The sequence below is a fragment of the Sander lucioperca genome, chromosome 6, assembly GCF_008315115.2.
Source record: "Sander lucioperca isolate FBNREF2018 chromosome 6, SLUC_FBN_1.2, whole genome shotgun sequence".
NCBI classification, from domain to species: domain Eukaryota; kingdom Metazoa; phylum Chordata; class Actinopteri; order Perciformes; family Percidae; genus Sander; species Sander lucioperca.
Genome location: NC_050178.1, coordinates 17,989,188 through 18,013,799, shown reverse-complemented (window position 1 = coordinate 18,013,799; position 24,612 = coordinate 17,989,188). Strand labels below are relative to the sequence as shown.

Here is a 24,612-nt window from a genome sequence, read left to right as displayed (position 1 = left end):
CCGCACCGCAGCAGACTCACTGTGTGTGAGCCAGACTGTGCGAACGCCGCTCTGCACGTTAAAATCAGAGACTTAGCTAAGTATTTTAGGGGCAGGGGGGATAAAATTACATTTACAATTATTATTTATTATAAATGTATTGTTTGTTTCAATGGTTTGAGAAGCTTGTGGACATAGTGGCGGTTTGTTTTTACAAGTACAGTTTTTGGAACACGAAAGTGAGGGGGCAGCTGGGGGGGCAAGGCTCTACAGTGGAGGGTCAGCTGCCCCCCTTGCCCCCCTGTAGATCCGCCCCTGACACTCTATGAGGTATTTAAAAATGTTTTGCTCTATGTCTGCAAATTGCAGTCATGGTTTGAAAAATTGTTAATTTCCAAAATGTCAGCTGTTCAGAAAATTATTATTTAATTTAATTATAATTATTTCAAGATACCGACGCAAAAACCACCCTTTAGCGCCTGTATGGAACGCACCGGGCATATCAGCATCTTGACTGCAGCGCTTTAAGATGATGTACTATTAAGAGCGACAAAGGTAACAAGTAGTATAAAACCCTGAAAATCTGTGTTTTACGTCAGTAACAAACGTCAAAGGCACCTGACCAAGCGTACATTTTTTCAAAGCGCTGGGTGTGAGAATGTGTTGTTTTATCGTAAAGTATTTTGACAAAATACATACTATACACATGAGTACATACTGCAGATTTTGAAATAGTGGTCTGGGGTCTCATTTATAAAACTGTGCGTAGGATCCTTACTAGAAGTGTACATAGGCCAAAAACAATTCAGATTTATAAAACCTGTAAGCAATGTTCCCTTTATAAATCACAGATTACCCACAAGTGTTCGTAAGTGAATCAGCCTCTTATCCCGCCCTGTACACGCCCATTTTTAACCATAAATAGTCAATGCAAATCTCCTGTATTCCATGGAGTCGGGCCATGTGCTCCGTAGCGGACAATGTGACGGTGCGACAGCACCGATTAAACATTAAGAACAAATGTTTACTAAAGATTTGAGTTGGAATTTACAAGGTGTTTATGGAACAAGTATCACTCAGTACAAGTGCAAATAGCACTGCTGGATTTAATCTTCATGATAACATGGATGATATGGAGTGAAAAAAATGTGCGTGAGGCATCAAAACTTGATCATATTACGAGTAATCGTTATTCCCACATGTACTTTCTTGCAGTCTGACATCAGTTCACCACCTCACCATCTGCGTCGCCAATTCCCATTGTCTCCAAAATGTGCGTACGCGTGGGTCAGAGTTTGCGGCAATTGAGGACCGCACATTCTGCCTTCAAGTTTGTTTTTTATAAATCAAAACCTTTGCGTGGGAAGTGGCGTACGCACATTTTCAGCCCCGTTTTGTGTGTACGCCACGTTTATAAATGAGACCCCTGGGCTTTTACAGTATTTACCTCAACTGCAGAACAAACCAGGCCATATGCGAAAAAGGCTCACATTAGAAACAAGCCATTATTTCATTTTTCCTGTTGTATGAGCATACTTCACAAATCTCCCTTTCTTCTGATGTGCTTCTGTATTAATTACTGTTTATGCTGTTGGCTCTTACTAGCCTAGAAATCTAGATGCACCCTAGTGGCAGCAAATTCATTTTGCAGCCAGGGGGGTCTAGCAATTCTCCGTTGGCTTGCAAACTGGAAAAAACAAACTCTGGTCAGGCCAATCACATCGTGTATAGAGTCGGTAGGAGGGCTTACGGCTACTGCTGCTGGGAACAGCGGTCTTCTGGAAGACTTGGAGTTAAGCTTTTCTTTGAGAAAAGAACAAAGAATGGCACTGAAATCATTCTTAAAAAAGGAAGATGTGTTTGGAGTTTTGCCGACTGGATACGGCAAAAGTTTAATCTATCAACTAGCTTCGCTACCTTCTTCGTTGATCTGGTTGGTTGTAGCGCTATCCTATTGCGTGTAGAGGGAATTTGAAAGACAACCGTTTATCCCGCCCCTCGGATTGAGCTCCATCAATGGTGAGTTCCCAGACCTAACATCTTGATGTGGGTCTGGCTTGTCAGGCTAGGCTCTTACTGCAAACTCAAGACTTCTCCTTGTTTACCTGTTGTCCTGATAAAGTTAACATAATGCACATCTCCACAGCATAATAATACATTTTTATACCGTTTTCAAGAAACAGTTAATGTTGGAGTTGCTGCTAAAAGCTGGGTGGAGTGACTTTATGCAACATCTAAAAGGTCTTGTTCAAAGCCTTGTCCTAGTAGAGTTGCCAGGTACTCTAATAATATAACTCTACTGTCAATACATCCCAACTGACCCTTGGGTGGATTAGGGACTAACTTAATGTGTAAAAAGATTTTTAATCAGACAGGTTTGGAGTTTTTGCAAAGTGTTTTTCAATACTTCTTTTAATGAAGAAAAAAGAGAGGAAATCTCAGAATCCCAAGCAATGTTTTGTCATGCAGAGGATGCCATGACACACACACATGGAATTTATACATGCAGGGCGCACACACACACACACACACACACACACACACACACAGACCCCACAAGTATACTGTATTCCCGGTTTTTGGACCCCACGAATATAGTTAAACACATTCACACAACCCTAAAAACACACACACACACACACACGTTGCCTTAAGTTTGCTATAGTAAACATCTGTATTGTTACATTTGGTGCCTGTTGGTAGCCAATTAACACAAACTGCATACATGCAAACATGAGCAGCATATTCAAATGGAATGTAACACAGTGCGACTAGACGGGTAAATGAGAAGCCTCTATTCCTAATTCCCTGTGTTTTATAAGTATATTCTATCATATTTTTCTCAGCTCCCATTTTAATTTGATGCAGTTTGCTGTTAATGCAAACTCTGCTCCCCTATTTACCTCTTGTCTTGGTCAATTCATTTCCACAACACTGTTATACAGTAATGCTGCTTTTCAATCGCTGTTAAATTACTGTCAATGAAACTCAAGACATCCTGCACAGATGTTTCACATTAAACACTGTCTTTCATGGCTTAATCCCTCCCTTTCCTTGAAGTCTTTTAATGTGTAACATTTGCAGAGAGTGTTCATAGTTCAACACTAACAAAAGATTGTCAAAGTAAAAATGATTGGAATTATTGATGTGAATTAAAAGAGTATTAGTGATATAAGGACAAAGTGAGTATAACATGGCTTTAATATTGTACTGATGTAATTAGAATGAGAAGAAGGAGAAGGGATACTATATTAATTCCTCCAGTGGAAATTCATTTTTTTCACTCTGTTGTTATTTTTTATACACACAGGCCTCTAATAAAAACACATGCACAAACAGGTCCTATACACATGCATTCATGTATGGAGAGATGTCAGAGGGAGGGAGACACCTGAGTAGTGGCCACTTGGAAAACTCTCCAGCTACCAGTCCAAACTCTGTACTTGGTCTGAGCTGGACTCCAGTGGTCCATCCAGTTCCCAACCGAAGCCAAGTCCCCAGGGACTCAGCTACTGCAGCCCATCCAGTGCTATGGAAATTATCTTGAATTAACCATAAGCCATTATAGGTTATTCTGCTCCCCCCTCAATGTTTTTACCCAGCATTTATTACAAATCTGCCTTTAGAAGTGATCTACCTTCACTTAGTCATTATTTGAATACCTACTTTTGTTTGAGAATGTACCGTACATTTCTGAGCATGTGGTTGCAAAAAGTGTTTTCTACAATACACCATGCCTAGGCTCAGCTAGTGTTACTTTAAATCATATTCACTGTATATCATCAACACATAAACAATCTCACATGTGCTCAACTAAACATTCACAAATACAATGGTGTTAAGCATCACCTGCCACAAATACCCTTCAATACAGGCTTCTATACAAAGGTAAAAAAGGTACACTTACAGCCATTGCTTTCTTCAGCATTACAACTCAGGATGGAAAGCGTTTTCTTCTGGGTGCATTGCTGGCAAACAGAGAAGCATGAGGACGGGGGACTATTAAAACATATCTATTTCCTACTTCCTGTTTCCTGCTTCCTCTGTGCCATACACCTAAATAGAAAAGTCCAATAGGTGGCATGATTTGACATGATTCCAAGGAGAGGACAGGATAGTAACGCTGTGTGTACAGCTCGTACACAAACTCATGGGCAGTTCAGTACCTTGTATTTCCTTTTTCTACCCTCTAATTTTTTATACCTTTCTTATGGCAGCGATAGAGGCATGTTTTGGCACTCTTACACCGCTTCAAAACCGACCAATTTTTCACCGCAGGCTGCTGCGATTTGTTTTAAGCTCCCCCCTGCGGTCCCTGCCTCAGTTGTCTTTATCGTGTGTTCTGCCTCGGGTTGTCTTTGACTTAGCAACCAGCCCTCATCCTATTTAGCCTACAGTGTAAACTATGTGTTAACTCTCCCTGCCCCATCTCATTATCCAAGTATGAACTCCGAGTAAACCAATCAATGGAAAAAACACATACTCTTTTCACTGTATATTCTTTATGCCTGTCCTGATAACTATGATGAACGCAGCAGAGGGAACGCATTCAGTCACGATTTTCTGTGTAAAATAATTGACCCCCTCTCCCATGTAAAGGTCAGTGAGAATCGATGAATGTATGAAATATTAATCAGAGTTCTCCATTTCTTTAAAAGAGGATTAAATGACCTTTATGCAGCATCAAATTGATTACCGCACAGTGTTTGGAAGTGTTTCTTGTACGAGACTTTAATCCCCAGGGCCTAGAGTGGATGTGTGCTTGCATGTCTTGTGCAAAACAACAATGGCTGAGAGGGAGATTACAAGAGTGGGGGTGGGGATGGGGGCTGGATGGGGGGCTGTGAATTGTCTCTTCAGCTCCTTTGTCAAGGATAAATGAACAGCCCAATCAAATATTGTTAATAAGTGTAACATGTTCATTGCAGGCTCATCAATAAGTGCAGGAGGGAGGGAAGCACTTCATTTGAATTAAATTAACAACGTAAACTCAGCATTGTTGCTCAGATAAAGACAAAGCAACTCCTACAGCTTGCTTGTTTGTATTCCGCAAAAATGTCTCCAGAACAATCATTTTGTAATTTTTTTTGTTTTCTTTAAACCTATTATTTCAGCATGTTTGCAGTACAAATGAGCATGCTTAAAGTGTCTGCAGGGATGGATTGGGGTGTATGAAAGTGAGAGTGGATTATTCCTGTCAGTGCGTAGTAGATTGAAAATGCAGTCAACAAAGGGCACTGAGGTGATGTCTGCCACAGTGATTGACACATGTGACCTAAGTGAAATTGATAAAAGTCCTGGATCCAGCGCCACATTGCCTTAAATCCTTGACCTTTCTGTTGTTTGTACTGTATATCCTTTGAAATTGGTTTGTGCTGCTTCCAAAGGAACAGTGAAATACATGGTTATGTAGTTGCATGTTATGTAGCTCAGGCTGAGCTACGGAAGTGTGCCGAGGGAGTCAAAGCAACGGCAGGCAGAATATGAGAAATATCTAGTCTCTTTTTAACAAAACAATACAATATAACTAATCTACTTTTCTCAATCTGTAATATGCAAATGTGAATTTCTCTTTAAATTTCTCTCTTTCACAATAATTTAAGTTTTCAGTTATTCCGATTAATGTTTGCTTTCATGATGTGAAGTTTATGCACTTTTGCAAATGTTTCACAAACAGGACAAGATCGGAAAACAGAGATAAGTCTTAATATTACAAAATAGACTTATGAAAACACATTTAAAAGAAGAAAAACCTGAAAAAGAACTGCTTCTCTCCGCAGTTGAGATAATTAACTATTTTAGATATTTACTGTATGCTGCTGAGTCTGATCCAAGTTTTATTCTTATTATTAGGGCTGTCCCGAATAAAATTGTTGGGGCTTTGAAGCTTTTGATTTATTTAAAAAACTTTATCAATGACGAAAAGCAAGCAGGCAAGAAACCAAACTAAGTGACTAATGTTCTGTTTGTCTGTCGATCTCCGGTCCGTTTCAGTATCACATCGGGGTGGCTTGTAATCTGTCATAGTCATATCGTTCTTGATGGCATGGACAATGTATATATTGCAATGAATTTTAATTCAATTTTGTGTTTGGAAACGATTTTTCCTCTAATTGCACCATTGAGGGATGAATATACACTTTACACTGCTGAGAGTTCACCAGTTTTGTGTTGGTTCAAGCTGTTACCTGGCTGTGGAAGGTTTGTGGGGCTAAATATAAATAAATAATGCATGGTCTTGCTCCACTGCTAGGAAAGCATGGACAAGTTTGTGAAAGGACTGCCAGGTAAACACAGGCATGGATTATGGCCATCAGGAGTACCGGGAGATATTCCGGTGGGCTGGTCTATTTTTTATTTATTTTTTTTGATCGGCCCATGAAGAAAAGAGAGATCAAATCATTGGCCCAGTTGTGTGTCTTTCATGTAAACACTGGCCATTTGCATCCTTGGTCTTTGACTGACCGGCTCACAGAGAGGAGAGAGATCACATGATTGTCCCGCTGGTTTGTCTAATGGCGCTTTTCCACTACATGGTACCTGCTCGACTCGCCTCGACTCTACTCGCCTTTTTTGGTTTTCCATTACGAAAAAAAGTACCTGGTACCTGCTAACAAGTACTTTTTTTAGTACCACCTCAGTCGAGGTTCCAAGCGAGCTGAGGCGAGCCGAAAAGGTGACGTGAAAGCGACAGACGGGGGTGTCCTGAACAAACCCGAGGTTTTTTTTGCTGCCTCCAGCTTCATTTGAAACTAAATGTGTCTTCTGGCAACAACAACACACCTTCCACGTTCTGTGTGTGTGTCGCGTTAGGTCACAGCAGTTTACTGCGGCGCCGCTTGTTTTACAGTTCTGTGGAGGCTCGAGGCAGAGCTTTCGCCGTAGCCTACGTACACACACACATGCTGGCTCAACGCACACACCAGCGCACAAGTATAAACATGTTTATACTTGTGCGCTGGTGTGTGCGTCAAGCCAAACGAACAGCCACGCCGAGGCGGTACTAAAATCTGCAATGGAAAACGGACGCACAGTGTGTCGAGTCGAGTCGAGGCGAGTAGAGTCGAGGCGAGTCGAGCAGGTACCATGTAATGGAAAAACGCCATAATATTTGAACACTGGCCAATGACATCCCACTATGGCCCACTTCCATCCTACCATAGAGAGGGAGCGCATTTAAGTCCCACCGCCACCAGCGGCAAAAGTAACTCCACAAAGTGCCAGTAGCTAGCTAAAAACACGAGATATAAGCATGTCAAACAATAATTTTAGCACCCTTTGTCTACCAGAGAGGACAAGTTAGCTGTTAGTAAGCTAATGTTAGTTATGTATTAGCAAGCTAAGGCACTTGCAAACATAGTTACCTTTCTGATTTATCCACATTACTCTTTCAAAAACAGTAACTAATCATTAACTACCTATTTTTTGTGTACCTTATTGTAAAGTGTTACCCCACTATAACACAAGCTGCATTCATTGTGTACAAAATGCAGCTTTAGTTTAACTTACAGACTTGTCACTTGTTTACTATACAAGACATCTTGATGACACCTAGGCTCCACCCTCAACCTTTACTGTACGTACACACCGCCGCCGACTTGAGCTTCTAAAGATACCGGAAGTCATTCATTTTCAATGGAAGCTGGCTTCTCTCAGCTGCAAGGAGCATCAAATCTGTCGGCGTTGCGTTTTGGGCGTTTTGAACGTTTTGAGCAACCGGAGCATCAATGAGAAAGTTGAAAGTAGGTCAACTTTATGGTAATGAGCTATGACGCGGTTCAGCGGCCGATTTTCCAATCCTGAGAGACCCCACACACAAAAATCACGGGTCTAACAGTTTTGGTCGTACAGTGTGTGGTGCGTAGCACACGGCAAAATCAACACATCACACACAAACCGATTTGACTCCCGAGCATTCCCAGGTCAGACGGGAAATCTCGCAAAATCCCTCGAGATCAAACGTGACTTCAGAGTAAACAATCATGGCGGACGAAGAGGATGCAGTGGCGATAGTTTGTAGTTTGTTTTTAACCGAAAAAAAACGTTATCAAAAGAAAAGACGATGGTCAAAGAAGTGGAGACAACGCGAGCATGGACTATACTTTCTATACTTATCTCCGACGTCCACTGGACTTTCTGGTGCGCCGTGCCACCGGCTGTTTTGATTTTGTTTCCCGGTGCTTTCCTCGCTGCCTCGTCACCTCGCTTTCTGATTGGCTACACGCCACAGTCCACAGGCTGCGTGCTCGTTTGTCCCCAGGGGACACCACACACGAGGATAAATCGGGCCAAAACAATCCAACATGTTGGATATCCCCGATTTGAGATCGGAGCGGTCCCGACGTCCTTCTGAGCAGATGAGAGCAGTCTTAACACACCACACTCGGCAGGAATATCTGATCAGATTATTTTACGATAATCGGAGCATCCTTAAGATTGTCGGAAGGAGTGAATCGGGGCTAAAATCGGCCTAATTATCCTGCCCTGTGAACCAGGCTTTAGACATTTCATGGTAGTTTAACTTGGAAATGCAAGTTCACCTGCTGCCTTGAAAATCAAAGTTCACTCAACTTGAAGACTGCCTTTGTTTCAACTTAAAAATTAAAGTTAATGAGGTTGATGTAACTACAGTGTTCTAGTTTTGTTAAAGTTGTTCTTTGAGTTGATTTAACTTTTTATTACTTGGTTTAACTTCATACTTTAAGTTAAAACAAATAATTTATTTTCTTTAATAATGCAAGAAACCTTCCTTGCCTAGTATAACAGACATACTTTTCTGCTTTATTACAACTCGCAGTTTCAAGTTAAAACAACATAACCGCATTTATAGCGGAGATAGCGTGGGTGTTTGGGTGCGGCCGCCCCAGGGCCCCGTGCGAAATAGGGGCCTCTCTAAAGCCGCTGATCTTGCGTCACTTGACATAAATGGGTCTGTAATGTTTTACAGTGTACTCTCTTACTTAGCACTCAGACAAGTGAGAATATTAGGGGCTAGTATGCAGGGTTCAAAATTAACTTTTTGTCCACCAGCCAAATGGCTAGTGAATGTTAAAATAATAAAAAAAACAATTGGCTGGTGAGTCAAGCAAATCTACCAGCCCCTTGCATATTTTACCAGCATTTGGCTGGTAAATGGTGCAAATATTGAACCCTGCTGGTATGTACATGTATTTAAAGGACAACTGTGTACAGACAGTTTATTAAAAAGATAGTTTAGAAAGACAGTAGCTCCCAAGACGGCGGCCGCCTGTATACAAGAACGCAACTGTCTTTATAATTCAGTTTATTCAATCTTTTTAATAAACTGTCTGTACACTTACAAAGTTCTCTTGGTGATATTTTGAGCCTTTTTAGTGGTATAAATAGCGATTTGTTTTTACTTTCCCTGTGCTCCGAATACTAGTGTTGTAAGCTAATCAGTGGTCCGCGCTAGCTTGTTTCAAGCTACAAACACATTCGATTAGCATGAAAACATGTTCCAGAGAATCATCGAGTGGGTACACATCTGTTATTAACCCCTAGGTTTTGCGCTGAATTGTCCTTTAAGGGGAGTGCAAGGACGGTTGGTGTCCAGTTGATTGTGGTGGGCTGGTCTAGGTCTCAAAAGTCCAGGGCTGATTGTTTACCCCAGTCCAGCCCTGGGTAAACATAAAACAGACAATGAAGCTACCCCAAACACCACAACAACCAAAACAAAGACAAGCATTGTATCTCGTTGACTATCCCTACATATCCCTATATACAGATCACTCAAAAGGGGGGCCCTGCAAAAAGAGTTTAGGAACCACTGCACTAAAGTATTAGACACATTTTTTTCCCTGATGAGAAGCCAGGCCATCACCAAAGCTTTTACAATGTCTGTAAAAAAAAAATTAAAGTTATTCCAATATTTGTTGAGATACTTCAGTCTGAAGTGGTGGATAACCGGCACAACCGTCCCTAAAGTCACTCCACTAGCATGGCTAAAACATTACAATGTTCCGAAATACAATATGTATAGTCAAACAATCAAGCCTAAACAAACTAGGCTGAAAAGGCAAACACGGCAGAGTTTAAACTGCACCAAATCAGTTAGGTGTGAACACAGCCTTTAAGATGTTTTATCTATTCCATTTTGTGCTATGCGCCCAGGTGCGCTGGATATCTGTAAATCCCTTCCCCAAACATTCATTTCCAAGCCAATCACCCATGGAGCTGCAGACAGAGGAAATAAAAGAGATGATGTGATGCATGGTGTTGTCTTGTCTGAGTCCCTGAAAACATGTTTGTGATCAGTGTCCATCCTTGCTATAAGAGGAAAGCAGAGAGTGGAACTAAGGGAAGGACGGCATATTGACTCACTACCATTTGCTTTCTATCTGAATGAAATCAATTTGCTCTCTTCACTGCAGCCAAGTCTTGAGGGAAACACAGATGTTAGCATTTTTATTTGGACATTGACCCACCTACACCCACCTCATTGCTCCCTCTTTTATACTCCAGCCAGTTTCTCGCAGACAATCGGGGCTCTGGACCACTGATGAATCACAGCTGACGAAATGAATGCTTCAAATAGGCCTGGTTTGGTTAGCTGTTTTATACACACACAATCCCAGGCAGCAGTAGTAATAGTTACAGTGTTCTTTGTTTCCGTCTGCTGGGTAATTTGAGTATGGGTCAGGGATTATTAGGAGGAAACTGACAGGGGCTTAGCTGGGAGAAAAAAAAAACAGAGAAGAGGAAGAGAGAAGCAGTGATGCAAGAACAGAGAAACACATGACTGATTGGTCTTGCTGGATGTGAGGGCAATAGCTAGGACAACACTAGCAGTTCACAGTCATTTCCAGAGTATTAAAAGGCAATTACAGCCTGTTTGGGCTCAGACCATTAATCTCTACCTTTTAAAATGACCACATTTTCTCATTTTGACAACACGTCAATGCATTTCAAAGTCCTTCCACATGGTTCTCTCCACAAGACTAACGTTATTTGCATGTACTATCCATGTGTACTGACTTACCAATGGTGTAGTCCAGTCTCAAATACCACCAGAGCATTACAAACTTAAAAATCCCTTTTAGAAAAGATAAAGAAATATACGATTAATTTGCACAACAATTAAAGGCATACAGTGTATATTGCAACCAATAAAATTATGAACATTTAAAATGTTGTGTGTTATGTTACATTTGAGCTGACCATTAAACTAGCAAGGGAACCTAGCACCAGGACTACAGACATTGATCACAATTCAGTGTTTTTATTGGGTTGAAAGTTTTCCTCAAACTGTTCTCTTCTGCGGAAGAGGTGGCTCAGGTGCTGCAGTCCACAGACGTCTCAGCAGACAGTTCAGACAGCAGTGCAGATGCTCCAGACACACTACAAAACCCTAAGGTCCACTGAGGCATTCCACAGCATCTTTGAAGTTGCCCAAAGAACAGCCATTAATGGCATGGTTCAAGCATCGGCTCTGCTTACAAGGCGTGGGCAGGCTCCACACCGTTACGGTGATAGGGATACACCTCATTAGTGGGAAAATCCAGAGGACTACTACAGGAGCCAGTTATTTGAGGTAGTCGACCTGCTCACCTCTGAGCTGACTCGCAGGTTTAACGAACCCACTCTGCATCTGCTGATGAGCATGGAACAGATACTCCTTACAGCAGTAAACAGTCCCCTGAGATTTGGCAGCATCAACATCCTCCAAAATGTGGTGGACATGTACCCAGGCCATGTTGACATTAAAACGGCTGTCCACCCAGCTGTCAATGTTTCCAGCAGTTTTGCAGAGGTGAAAAACGGCTAATTAAAGTACAAACGTTTGACAGGTGTGCGTCTCCTGAAGCAGCCTCTGCTGCAGCAATGGAAAGACGAGAGTGCCAGTCTTTTATCTGCTGAGTGACATCACAAGGACTCACTGGAGTTTCTGTGAGTCTTGTAAAATGGGAAGCCAGACTCCAGTGGGACCTGCAATGTCTGTAGTTCTGGCGCCTGTTGGTTTGGCCAGGCTGTGTCTCTGTGAGGAGGCCATTTGTTAAGGGAGGCCACACGTTTTCTTTTTGACTAACCCTAATATTCAACCAGGCGCAGATGCACCGTGTTTCGGCTGCGCCATGGTTCTATTCCCTTTTTTTACCATGCGTCATACCACACCGGGAGTGTGTCAGAAGCAGAGCATTTTGTCTCCCCGACTCGCAGATTTTGTTGTCTTGGTAATTTTTCCTGGATATTTGTGCTTTTACCACAAAAGTAAGTCGTCTACATAGTTAAATGGTTTCTTCCATTTAGTCCTCTTATGAATGTCACAGATCAAAGATGTGTGGCTATGTTTTTTTGTGATCAAATTTTTATTTTATTTTAAAGAGAAACAGTATGTACAGGTATATACACGCCTCAAAAATAGAGCATAAAATATATATTGACATACATAACTGTTGGGACCGTCGAGGAGGTTAAACATTATCTTTTTCAAGCAAAGGGTTTTCAGTCAACATGTGACTCAAAGACAAAAGACCCAGAGACCATGTGGTCTTTCAGACAAAGGATCTTGGCCTACGGTAAAGTCCACATCCCTTGCTCCAAACTCCTAAATGAAGGAAAGGAGCTAAGAAAGACACAAAATGGCGTCAGGGAGGGGCCTGCAGATAAGGTTTGACACGTTCAGCTTCACTTTGACTCTCCCATTGGTTCAGAGGTACCATAAAACCAGCATGGAGCCAGGTCTGGTGGCCTGAGCTATAAAACTCCATGTCACCCCCCACTTCTCGTCTTTTGCCCTGTGACTTTGGTCACTACAGCATGACACACAGAAACAAATGCTTCCCACCTCAACTCCAGTTGACGACAGGTCAGCACTACAAGTTTGTGCTAAAACTTCCATTTTTGAAACTAAGTGGACTTAATTTCAGTGCTGGGAGCACCGTGGATCCTCTGAAACCACTCGCCAGTGTTTTCATATCTGCAGGAGAAGGAAACAACGTTTTTCGTCTCAAGTCGACTCTAGCTCCCTTCTTTCTGCCCTTTTTGGAAGGAGAGCTTCCTCTGATCTGCTGACGAGTAGACACGGACCCCCGTTTCTTTCGTGGAAACCTACGGACAAACGGACTGAACACACAGTAAGAAGGCTTACGTCTGGGCAGAGATACATAGTGTGTTTTATTAATGAGTAATTTGCTATTGCTGCTACTTTGTGTTACCATTAATGTGATCTGATTAATACAGTGCTACTGCTGCGCATGTAATGTATTAATCTAGGATTGTGACCGCTGAGTCAAATCTATTCTGTGAATGTACTCTGATCACGGTGCATTGTTGATATGTTGTGTTGAATATGTAGCTAGCTTGTTCAGGCTGTAAATGCTACTTTCTGCTTCTCCCACTGCTGAGGAGTTTTAGGTACTGTTAGATCCAAGTATATATATATATATCTTTCTTTTCTACTTCTCTAACCTTTCTCTCACACACACATATATGAACACATCCCAGATAGCAATTTATCTTTGGCCCAAATGTGGCCCACATATGCAGTTCTCTTATGGCCCACATTTGGCCTTGAATGACGGCGCTGACCTCAGGTGAGTGTGGCTCCCGAAACTCAGCCACAGGTCCCCCTAATGTGGCCCAAATGTGGCCCACATATGCATTTCTCTTATGGCCCACATTTGGCCTTGAATGACGGCGCTGACCTCAGGTGAGTGTGGCTCCCGAAACTCAGCCACAGGTCCCCCTAATGTGGCCCAAATGTGGCCCACATATGCAGTTCTCTTATGGCCCACATTTGGCCTTGAATGACGGCGCTGACCTCAGGTGAGTGTGGCTCCCGAAACTCAGCCACAGGTCCCCCTAATGTGGCCCAAATGTGGCCCACATATGCAGTTCTCTTATGGCCCACATTTGGCCTTGAATGACGGCGCTGACCTCAGGTGAGTGTGGCTCCCGAAACTCAGCCACAGGTCCCCCTAATGTGGCCCAAATGTGGCCCACATATGCAGTTCTCTTATGGCCCACATTTGGCCTTGAATGACGGCGCTGACCTCAGGTGAGTGTGGCTCCCGAAACTCAGCCACAGGTCCCCCTAATGTGGCCCAAATGTGGCCCACATATGCAGTTCTCTTATGGCCCACATTTGGCCTTGAATGACGGCGCTGACCTCAGGTGAGTGTGGCTCCCGAAACTCAGCCACAGGTCCCCCTAATGTGGCCCAAATGTGGCCCACATATGCAGTTCTCTTATGGCCCACATTTGGCCTTGAATGACGGCGCTGACCTCAGGTGAGTGTGGCTCCCGAAACTCAGCCACAGGTCCCCCTAATGTGGCCCAAATGTGGCCCACATATGCAGTTCTCTTATGGCCCACATTTGGCCTTGAATGACGGCGCTGACCTCAGGTGAGTGTGGCTCCCGAAACTCAGCCACAGGTCCCCCTAATGTGGCCCAAATGTGGCCCACATATGCAGTTCTCTTATGGCCCACATTTGGCCTTGAATGACGGCGCTGACCTCAGGTGAGTGTGGCTCCCGAAACTCAGCCACAGGTCCCCCTAATGTGGCCCAAATGTGGCCCACATATGCAGTTCTCTTATGGCCCACATTTGGCCTTGAATGACGGCGCTGACCTCAGGTGAGTGTGGCTCCCGAAACTCAGCCACAGGTCCCCCTAATGTGGCCCAAATGTGGCCCACATATGCAGTTCTCTTATGGCCCACATTTGGCCTTGAATGACGGCGCTGACCTCAGGTGAGTGTGGCTCCCGAAACTCAGCCACAGGTCCCCCTAATGTGGCCCAAATGTGGCCCACATATGCAGTTCTCTTATGGCCCACATTTGGCCTTGAATGACGGCGCTGACCTCAGGTGAGTGTGGCTCCCGAAACTCAGCCACAGGTCCCCCTAATGTGGCCCAAATATGCAGTTCTCTTATGGCCCACGTTTGGTTTAGTTTGAAATGTAAACAGACTACAGATAACTAGTTACCCAGTTTAAAAAGTAACCATTTTAATTACTTTATCAAAGTAGTGAAATTTATTACATCTGATTACTTTTTGATTAGTATTCTAAACATGTTTATAACTGGGCTATACAGCTGAATAACAGTGAATTTAAACCAGGCAGTTTAAACCTCACAGTAGTACCAACATAGTCAGACTTATAAAATGCAATATCTACATAAAGCTACATATAAGCTTTTTAATTGAAAAGATTTTTTCAGATGTAACCCCATTGTAATACTAAATTAATTACATTTTTCCTCAGTGACTAGTTACATGCAGTTTCTTGCTCCCAAACCTATAGAAACACAGTGAACCAGCAGCTATCAGGGTGCGGCAGCTGACTGATGTGCATTCGCAGACTCAAACAGTTTAGAATTACAAATTTACAAATGTTCCCTAAATACCTCAATTGCCTCAGAAATGCCATGGTAGATGCTTGCTAGCCCTAACCCTGCACCCAGAGAACCTCTAGTGCATACTCAGTTACTGCAGTAAGGAAAGTCAGACGGGTGTATGGTAAAAGTTAGCTTGAAAATAAAGTTTTTAGGCAGCTTGGACTGAATTTTGTAATGCTTTTTATTTGCACATTTAACAGTTAAGACTGGTCCTGGCTGGTTTCTGTCTCAAGTTCTCTGGCTGTTTCTGTCTTTTTAACTCTGGAACTTGGAGATTGTTTCAAGCTACAAATTGCCTTGAACCTTTTCAAACTCAAAAGTGGGCCTATGTTGACAATACCTGACCAATTTGGTATTCCTAGCTTCATGTTTAGGTTAAGTGTGTTCAGTATTATAGTTTTGTCATTTTAAGAAAAAAGGAACACATACCAATATTGAACATTTGAAAACACACTAAAAGAAAATGAATCTTAACATTTACTAAAATAGAACATGTTAATAGTATAAAATGAATCTTAACCAATCTATAAAACACAATAAAACAACTATTTACGTGTGTGTGTGTGTGTGTGTGTGTGTGTGTGTGTGTGTGTGTGTACCCCCAGGATCCTTCAACTTAAATTCAAGGCTTTTTAAGACCTTTTTAATACCATTTCAAATTAAATTCAATGCCAACTTCGTACCCATTCCGACAGAAGTATGAGGGGAAAATGTAAAATCTGTATACATTTTTCAACCCTAGAAAATAATGATGTACAAGTAGGCTACTTGAATTAAATAAAACATTTTATTTAAATTATCAGTCATTTAATACAATTTACTGAATAATAATATAATCGAATTAAATAAGATATATTACACTGCATAATTTTACTTTTGGTACTTTAAGTATATTTTGATAATACTTTTGTACTTTAACTTAAGGGAGATGTTGAATGCAGGACTTGTAACTGACAAGTAACTTGTAACTCTACACAGTTTTTTTCTACTTTTACTGCAATACATGATCTGAGTAAGTCTTCCACCTCTGTAAATCACCAATAACAGTCATGCATGAAAACCTGCAGCAATGTTTAACACTGAAAACACACAGCTCAGTTCAGCGTTTACTTGCAGCTCTGCTACAGTAGCAGATAGCCGTTAACATTACCTGCCGGTCACATCGTCTCTAAATAGTCCGCTCACACTGAAGTCCTGCACAGATCAAGAGATGTTAGAGTCCGATGACTGCTCGATACGCTGCCCTTCTCGCCCTCTCCGAAATCTTTTTAGACAGGTTGAGTTGAGCCTCGAGCGCAGTCAGCGCCACCAGCCTGCCGTACTGGCTCGTCCTGAGGGCCTTCTCTGGTGTCTGTTGAGGAAAACAAACACAAAACACAGAGTGAGGTCTGATGTAACAGACATAAAATGGACTGAGTCTTTAAAGTACATATCTTAGGAGTTTTACTTACATTTTGTAGCCTCGCTATAAACTCCCTCTCCTCCTCCAGTCCCGAGATCCCTGACTCCTGGTAGGGGACAGGGGTTTCGTCCTCGGAACTGGAGGAGGAATCAGGATTGTGGGACCTCTTCCTGGTGGTGGAGGCTTCTGGTGACTCTGGTGATGGTACAGTGGGGGTGAGGGCCTGGCGGAAATCCCTCATCCTCTTTGACTGGGCCACGTTCAGGCTGAGGGCGTAGAAGCAGTCAGCTGTGGCCGTGTTGTGGCACAAAGGTGGCCACCATCTTCTGCTGCTCGGCAGACAGGTTGTTCTTTGCCTTAAAACAGTAGAAGAGAAAAGATTGCTACAGCCAGCATATAGCTTTCTGATCACGGTCGGAAACTAAGCAATCAGGAAAAGTTAACACATTGAACATTTAAAATTAAACAGCTGATTAACGTGAGCTTGTTGCTCCGTGTGAGCTGATGACCTCATCTGTTGACATTTCTGAATGCCTTCCTACAGCTGCTTCATAAAAGCTTTCCACACAAACTAACGTACATGTGTCATTAGTATAGAAAAAAAAATTTGATTTTAACTGTGTCGGGCTCAGACACAAACTTCTTAATGCCTGTCGGACGCGGGCCGGGCTCGCACAGAAAAATTCGGCCCGATCCAGACTCTAGTGTGTGTGCATAACGTTATGAGCAGTTTGCAGTTCACTGTGCCGCTAACTGCTCGCATCATCTGTACCGATGATCTAACATGTCCAGGGATACCATATATCGTCTGCAAAAACTCCCACAGTTGTGCACAAGGTCTAGGATACTGTACATCAAAAACATAAAAAGCCTTAAAGCAGGCATCTACTGCCCCAAGAAGAGATGGGTGCTCCAGGGCATGTCCATGCACTATAACAAAGGCTTGCGATAACAGATGCCTGTCCCCAAGAAGAAGCACATGTGGGACCTCTGTGCTTGTCCTTTTCGTAAGGTATTCAGCGATGTTTGTTCCAACGTGTAGAGAGAAAAAAAACTTTATAAAGACACCTTTACTTCAGATATTAACCCTTGTGACAGGCATAAGCTTGAGTGATAAAATGAAGGCCAAAATTATATATAATCTATGTGGATTTAAATTATGTATTAAGTAATGGGTTAACAACTGGAAAACTATGTCTTTCTGTGTTTGCTCTAACAACATTTCGTTTTAATAATGATAACAATAAACTGAAACAGATCATTGTTGTGCAGTGGTTTGGTCTGACACATGTGTGTGATAGGTCTGAGAGAGGTAGGTAGTAGAGGATGGATACCCCAACTGAGCCCGACTGGACCCAATGGGCCAGGCCGGGTTCGGGCAGATATTTAGAAATGATGTTCGGGTTCAGTCACATCACAACCAATTTTAAGCGGGAAATAAAAGGAAAATGTATTGAGGTCTGCAAATCTTCAGACAATCTGTTACAATACTTGCTGACGCTTGTTTTATTTGTTACATTTGTATTAACTCACAGGCTGCTCACCTATGAAAGCTTTTGTAGATTCGGCGTAGCTGGGGCGGACCGTCTTTCTCCGGATTTTGTAGGTGCCGGGGTCACCACAGGTAGCAGAAGCAAAGCGATGTGCCTGTCTGCAATATTGCAAGCATAAAAGTCAAATGTAAAATTCTACAACTCTGTATCACATTCTGGCGACTACATTTCAAAATGCAAAAAAGATTCCCTGACCTTGCTCTGACTTTACTACAAAATGCTCAAATTCCTTGATTTTCCGTGCCTGGTATAGACCCTCTTAAATGTCACGGCATTCCAGAAATGTAGTATAGTGCATGCAGAGCAATGCATTATATTGTTCTTTTCTTGTTTCTTCTTTTTATCATTATTCTTCTTCCAGGCCCTAATTTGACTAGAACCGCTTGCTGTAGAAATTCCATTCAAAATATTGATGAGTTGGTCCTTGTGCAAATTTTGGGTCTATGTCTTCTCATGTGATTTATACTTTGAGATACTGAATAAGAACTAATAAGCTCTTTGTGACATCAGTGAAACTTCATTGAACTCAATCTAACTTAATTACATTTGCAGCACCTGATCATTGATTAAAATGTGTGAAGTCCAGAGAAAATTTAACTCAGGTTCTTTTTTTCTGCATGGAAACTGGTCAAATACTAAGCCGTATAGATGACATGTTTCGTTGATCGGACCAGTATTATACTAAAATATCAGTGATCATAAAGACATTTATTTGTAACAGCAGGCCTAGGCTATTTTCAGACTATTTGTTGATTTACAGCAGGATTGTTAAGTGCTGCATCAAAACCAAACCTACAGGATATATTGTTGCATTTCGGGGCAGTGGTATCAGAAAATATTACCGGCAGATACCCACATTTACAATATCAGTATTGGACATGAAAAAGTTGTATTTTGCCATTCTTATTCATAGTACATATATGTCTTTTACTAAAAACTTATAAGCTTTTATAAAATGTGCCTACCTTCAAATGTAGAGAGTAAATCACCCAGGTCCCATTCTACCAGTTTATTTTGAACATGATCATCCATCTACAGGAAAACAATAATAATAAAAAACATTACAAAGCTGCCATATATCACTTTCAATAAGCATTCAGAAATGTCAAGCAAGCAAGCGGTCATTCTCATTACGCCAACAACATTTGACAGCTAATAACATAATGAATAATCAAGAATAGTTATTTTGGCAGGCAACACACACGCGCGCGCGCGCACACACACACACACACACACACACACACACACACACACAATTCACTGCCAGCACAGGTTAGAATCAGCCAATTTCTATATTGCATAGTGGAATTCAGCTGCATGGAGGTAAAGTACTCCGTGACAATAGCTCATGCAGGTCAAATTTAACACGTTGGTCCCAATTGATTAGACTGACGCAAGACTTCTTTGCCAGGTTGTTCACTAACTAAAATGAACCTATTGGCGGGAACCGGCGATGTGTTCGCCTGTCTTTGTCAGCATTACAATTTGTATTTTGTATTTAAAGGAACTACATAAAGTACTTAATACATAACATTTAGTAACGTTACACAAACAGCTAAAACACATGCAAGCCTGAGCATTCAAAGTAGGCTACATAATCACTGAATACAAATTTCGCTCTTTTTTCTGCATGTTCACAATTCAGCAAGCAAGATGGCGGCGTTCGTCTTTTAACACAGTCACGGTCATTCGTAACGTAGGCTGAGGACGGTTACCGGTAAAAAAAAATTTGCCGCGCATTTTAACACTTCTAAATTAAAATATCCAAAACTAATTTACCGTTGGCAATGTCCGTACGTTACTAACGGTCGGTGGATTAGCTAACATTAGTAACGTTTTATTCATAAACCGCTCCTTAAACCGAGCTAGCTACCAAGCCAATGTAGCATACAATGACTCAGATATATCTTAATAAAAAAGAAAACCGATAGACAACGTAACTTTGAATGTGCAAACAGACATAGAAGATAACAACGATACAGCCTTGAAATGTCTCCATTAACGACTCCTTTGAAATAACGTTAATTAAGTTAAATGTCACACTTCATAAGCTAGCTAGCTAGCAGCTGGCTAGCTTATGTGAGTCATTGTATGCTACATTGGCTTGCTAGCTAGCTAGCTAGGTTAGTGCCATGACAAATGTTAGCACGCTTAAACGTAGCTAACGTTGATTTAGCTCGGTTTAAGGAGCGGTTTATGAATAAAACGTTACTAACGATAGGTAATCCACCGACCGTTGGTAACATTCGGACATTGCCAATGGTAAATTAGTCTAAAGTCTAAAAATGGGTGGCAATTTTTTTTACAGCTAGCAGCTAACTAGCTAAGTTACGTTAGCTAAGTAACATTAGAGTTTATTCTAGAAGCACTGTTTAACAAAACACATTTTCAGCAACAAACTACCGGTAAAATGAGAATGCTTACCTCGCTTCCCTGCCCCAGGAACCAGATGTGTTTTTTAAGAAAATTAGTTGCTGCTGTTCCGACTCATCGAGAGCGAGAGACGACGATGTGGGGTGACTGGGGGTTACGTCAGTTGAAGAGGTGCGCTTGTTTTTCCCTGTGTGAAGATCCAGCGGGCGGGGTGCCAGATAGAGCGATCTCTTCATGTGTTTCTGTCTTCGCCCGCCGTAGTCTTTGCTGGTATTTATTTGTAACGCAAATCGTGATAGGATTTATATTTAATAACGTTACTTGAATAAAACGAAGCTAAAACATAAAGTTATTATTGTAATATCGTTAGACTGTTTTTAAACTAAGCTAAACCATCTGATCTAATCTACGAAACAAACGTTTTTTATACGTCTTTTATGTCACGTTTTTTATTCTTCCCATACCATGTCATGAGTCGTGTGTGTGTGTGTGTGTGTGTGTGTGTGTGTGTGTGTGTGTGTGTGTGTATATATATGCGTGTGTGCGTGCGTGCGTGTTAAAACAATGTCATCCAAAATAAGGCGGATCAGCAGTGTTGAAAAACTGAAGCCTGGATTTCGTTCAACGTCATCAACCCAATGCAATGGGTTATAATATGTTTAACCATTTTGTAACCCAATTATGGGTAAATTTATACATTTCAGGCTTAACCCAGCATATGAGTAACCAAATTAACCCAGCATTTTTAAGTGTGTAGGGTTTTCCCTCAATGTCCTATATATGCCTTCCTGCTTCATTTCTTCTTGTATTGAGGAACAATGTGGGTTGATTACTGTCATTTTTATTTTGCTTGACCAACAGGTTGCTGGTTTGATCCCTGGAGTGACAGGATAAATGTGGGCAGTCAAGTGAAAGAGCAGCACGCCCTTCTTTTTCATTACCACTGCTGAAGTGCCCTTGAGAAAGGCACTTAGCCCACACATGCCTTAGTGGAGATGTTCAATAGCCAATAGATATGACTGTGTGATTGTGGTGGGCAGCTTTTAGAATAATAATAAATGAAATCAGTTTACACAATTTTGTTTTTGTTTTTTACATTTCCCTTCTTATAAAAAAAGTCATACCAGTTTTATCCACTTCAGAAATGCTAGCTAATAGCCTTGCATGAAATTATGAGATAAATGAGACATTTTCCAACATTTTAAAGGGACAGCATATTTACCAAGTGTATGTGTATGTACAGTTGTGCAGTTAAATGTACAGTACAGGAAGTGATGTCAGAACTCAGATTTATTCAGAATAAGGATTATTGTTGAGTCACAACAGTGCCATTACAGGGAGAGAGACATTTTCATAATATTATTTATAATATTTAGTTGGTATTTTATTTTGTTATGTTATCCACGTCATAAATGTGATATTGGTGTAAACATCATTGCATTTAAAATGGGAGCGGAATATATTTTTTAAACTCAAAATGCTGAGAAAAAAAAATGTATTACAGTAAAAGTCAATAATTTAAAAATGTGTCTATCCAGTGGCATATGAATATTCTGCTGTTGTAGTCAATCTTCAGCATTTTATGCATTTTGTGGTCTGAGATACTTTTGCGCACACCACTGTAATTGAGTTGTCCCCAAATATTGCTGAGACATGACCTATCAGGGATAACATAATGCAATGCAGTGCGGTGTCATGGGGGAGTGACATTCAAAATAATCAAATATCAAATAAATAGTCTAGATTTATTTGCCTCATAACATCACTATATACTTCCACATAACTCTTGCCCAGTGTATCATATTAAGGCTATCTGCTCTACAAGACAGGCCAGCATACTTCATCCATAAAATGTGGTCTGGCTCACACAGCCCTTGTTGTAACCCTGGCTCTTTACATTGGGACCACCACCTGACAGTCGACGCAACCTAGGTTGGGCCCGGCTTCTTACATTTGGGCCAGGTCTGGCCCACACGACACTCACCATAACCTAAGTCAGGCTTGGCTCATTTAATTTGGGCCACATCTGGCCCACACGACACTCACCGTAACCCAGGTCGGGGCCGGCTCCTTACATTTGGGCCAGGTCTGGCCCACACGACACTCACCATAACCTAAGTCAGGCTTGGCTCATTAATTTGGACCAGGTCTGGCCCACCAGACACTCACCGTAACTCATGTAGGGCCTGGCTCCTTACATTTGGGCCAGGTCTGGCCCACACGACACTCACCGTAACCCAGGTCGGGGCCGGCTCCTTACATTTGGGCCACATCTGGCCCACATGACAGTTGCCCTAACCCAGGTCGGGCTTGGCTCATTACATTTGGGCCAGGTCTGGCCCACACGACACTCACCATAACCTAAGTCAGGCTTGGCTCATTTAATTTGGGCCACATCTGGCCCACGACACTCACTGTAACCCAAGTCAGGCTTGGCTCATTTCATTTGGGGCACATCTGGCCCACACGACACTCACCGTAAACCAGGTCGGGGCCGGCTCCTTACATTTGGGCCACATCTGGCCCACATGAGACTCACCGTAAACCAGGTCGGGGCCGGCTCCTTACATTTGGGCCACATCTGGCCCACATGACAGTTGCCCTAACCCAGGTCGGGCTTGGCTCATTAATTTGGGCCAGGTCTGGCCCACACGACACTCACCGTAACCCAGGTCGGGGCCGGCTCCTTACATGTGGGCCACATCTGGCCCACATGACAGTTGCCCTAACCCAGGTCGGGCTTGGCTCATTACATTTGGGCCAGGTCTGGCCCACACAACACTCACCGTAAACCAGGTCGGGGCCGGCTCCTTACATTTGGGCCAGGTCTGGCCCACACGACACTCACCATAACCTAATTCAGGCTTGGCTCATTAATTTGGACCAGGTCTGGCCCACACGACACTCACCGTAACTCATGTAGGGCCTGGCTCATTACATTTGGGCCAGGTCTGGCCCACACGACACTCACCGTAACCCAGGTCGGGGCCGGCTCCTTACATTTGGGCCACATCTGGCCCACATGACAGTTGCCCTAACCCAGGTCGGGCTTGGCTCATTACATTTGGGCCAGGTCTGGCCCACACGACACTCACCGTAACCCAGGTCGGGGCCGGCTCCTTACATTTGGGCCACATCTGGCCCACATGACAGTTGCCCTAACCCAGGTCAGGCTTGGCTCATTAATTTGGACCAGGTCTGGCCCACACGACACTCACCGTAACTCATGTAGGGCCTGGCTCCTTACATTTGGGCCAGGTCTGGCCCACACGACACTCACCGTAACCCAGGTCGGGGCCGGCTCCTTACTTTTGGGCCACATCTGGCCCACATGACAGTTGCCCTAACCCAGGTCGGGCTTGGCTCATTAATTTGGGCCAGGTCTGGCCCACACGACACTCACCGTAACTCAAGTTGGGCCTGGCTCATTCCATTTGGGCCACATCTGGCCCACATGACAGTTGCCGTAACCCAAGTCAGGCGCGGCTGATTACAAGTGGGCCACATCTGGCCCACTCAACATTTGCCATTGCCGTAACTGAGCCTTAAGTGCCAAAAGTGGCACAAATTTGGCCCAAATGTGTCTGCTATCTGGGATAGCTAGTTACACACACGCGCTAAGGTGAACAGCTGGCCAACCAGCGAGTCACATAAACTGCAGACCGCTCCACAGTTCTGCGTTCTCTTGTCAACCACACGTGTGCAGACACGTTAGCTTAGCAGCTAGCCTATTGTTGGTAGCACATAGCTTAGCCTGAATGAGCTAACGGCTAATCTTAGGCCTAGCCTATCAATACCGCCCTCTTGGGGTGAAACAGTTTTGTGCAGCTCACAAGAGTAGCCATTTTTGTAGTCTTTGGCTAGACTACACCTCGTCACCCCCTACTCTTTCACACTCACTCTCTCACACCCACACACACACACACACACACACACACACACAC

The 24,612-nt window shown here is 42.7% G+C and overlaps 1 long non-coding RNA gene across 1 annotated transcript; it reads right to left on the bottom strand.

Annotated features, from left to right (window-relative positions):
- Nucleotides 1-18,355: 18,355 nt before the first annotated feature.
- LOC118495368 lies at nt 18,356-20,897 on the bottom strand. The gene is made up of 3 exons (XR_004897747.1): nt 20,720-20,897; nt 19,261-19,327; nt 18,356-18,393 (listed from the first exon to the last, which is right to left on the bottom strand). It is a non-coding gene; the product is annotated as an uncharacterized LOC118495368 (long non-coding RNA).
- Between the last annotated feature and the right edge of the window lie 3,715 nt (nt 20,898-24,612).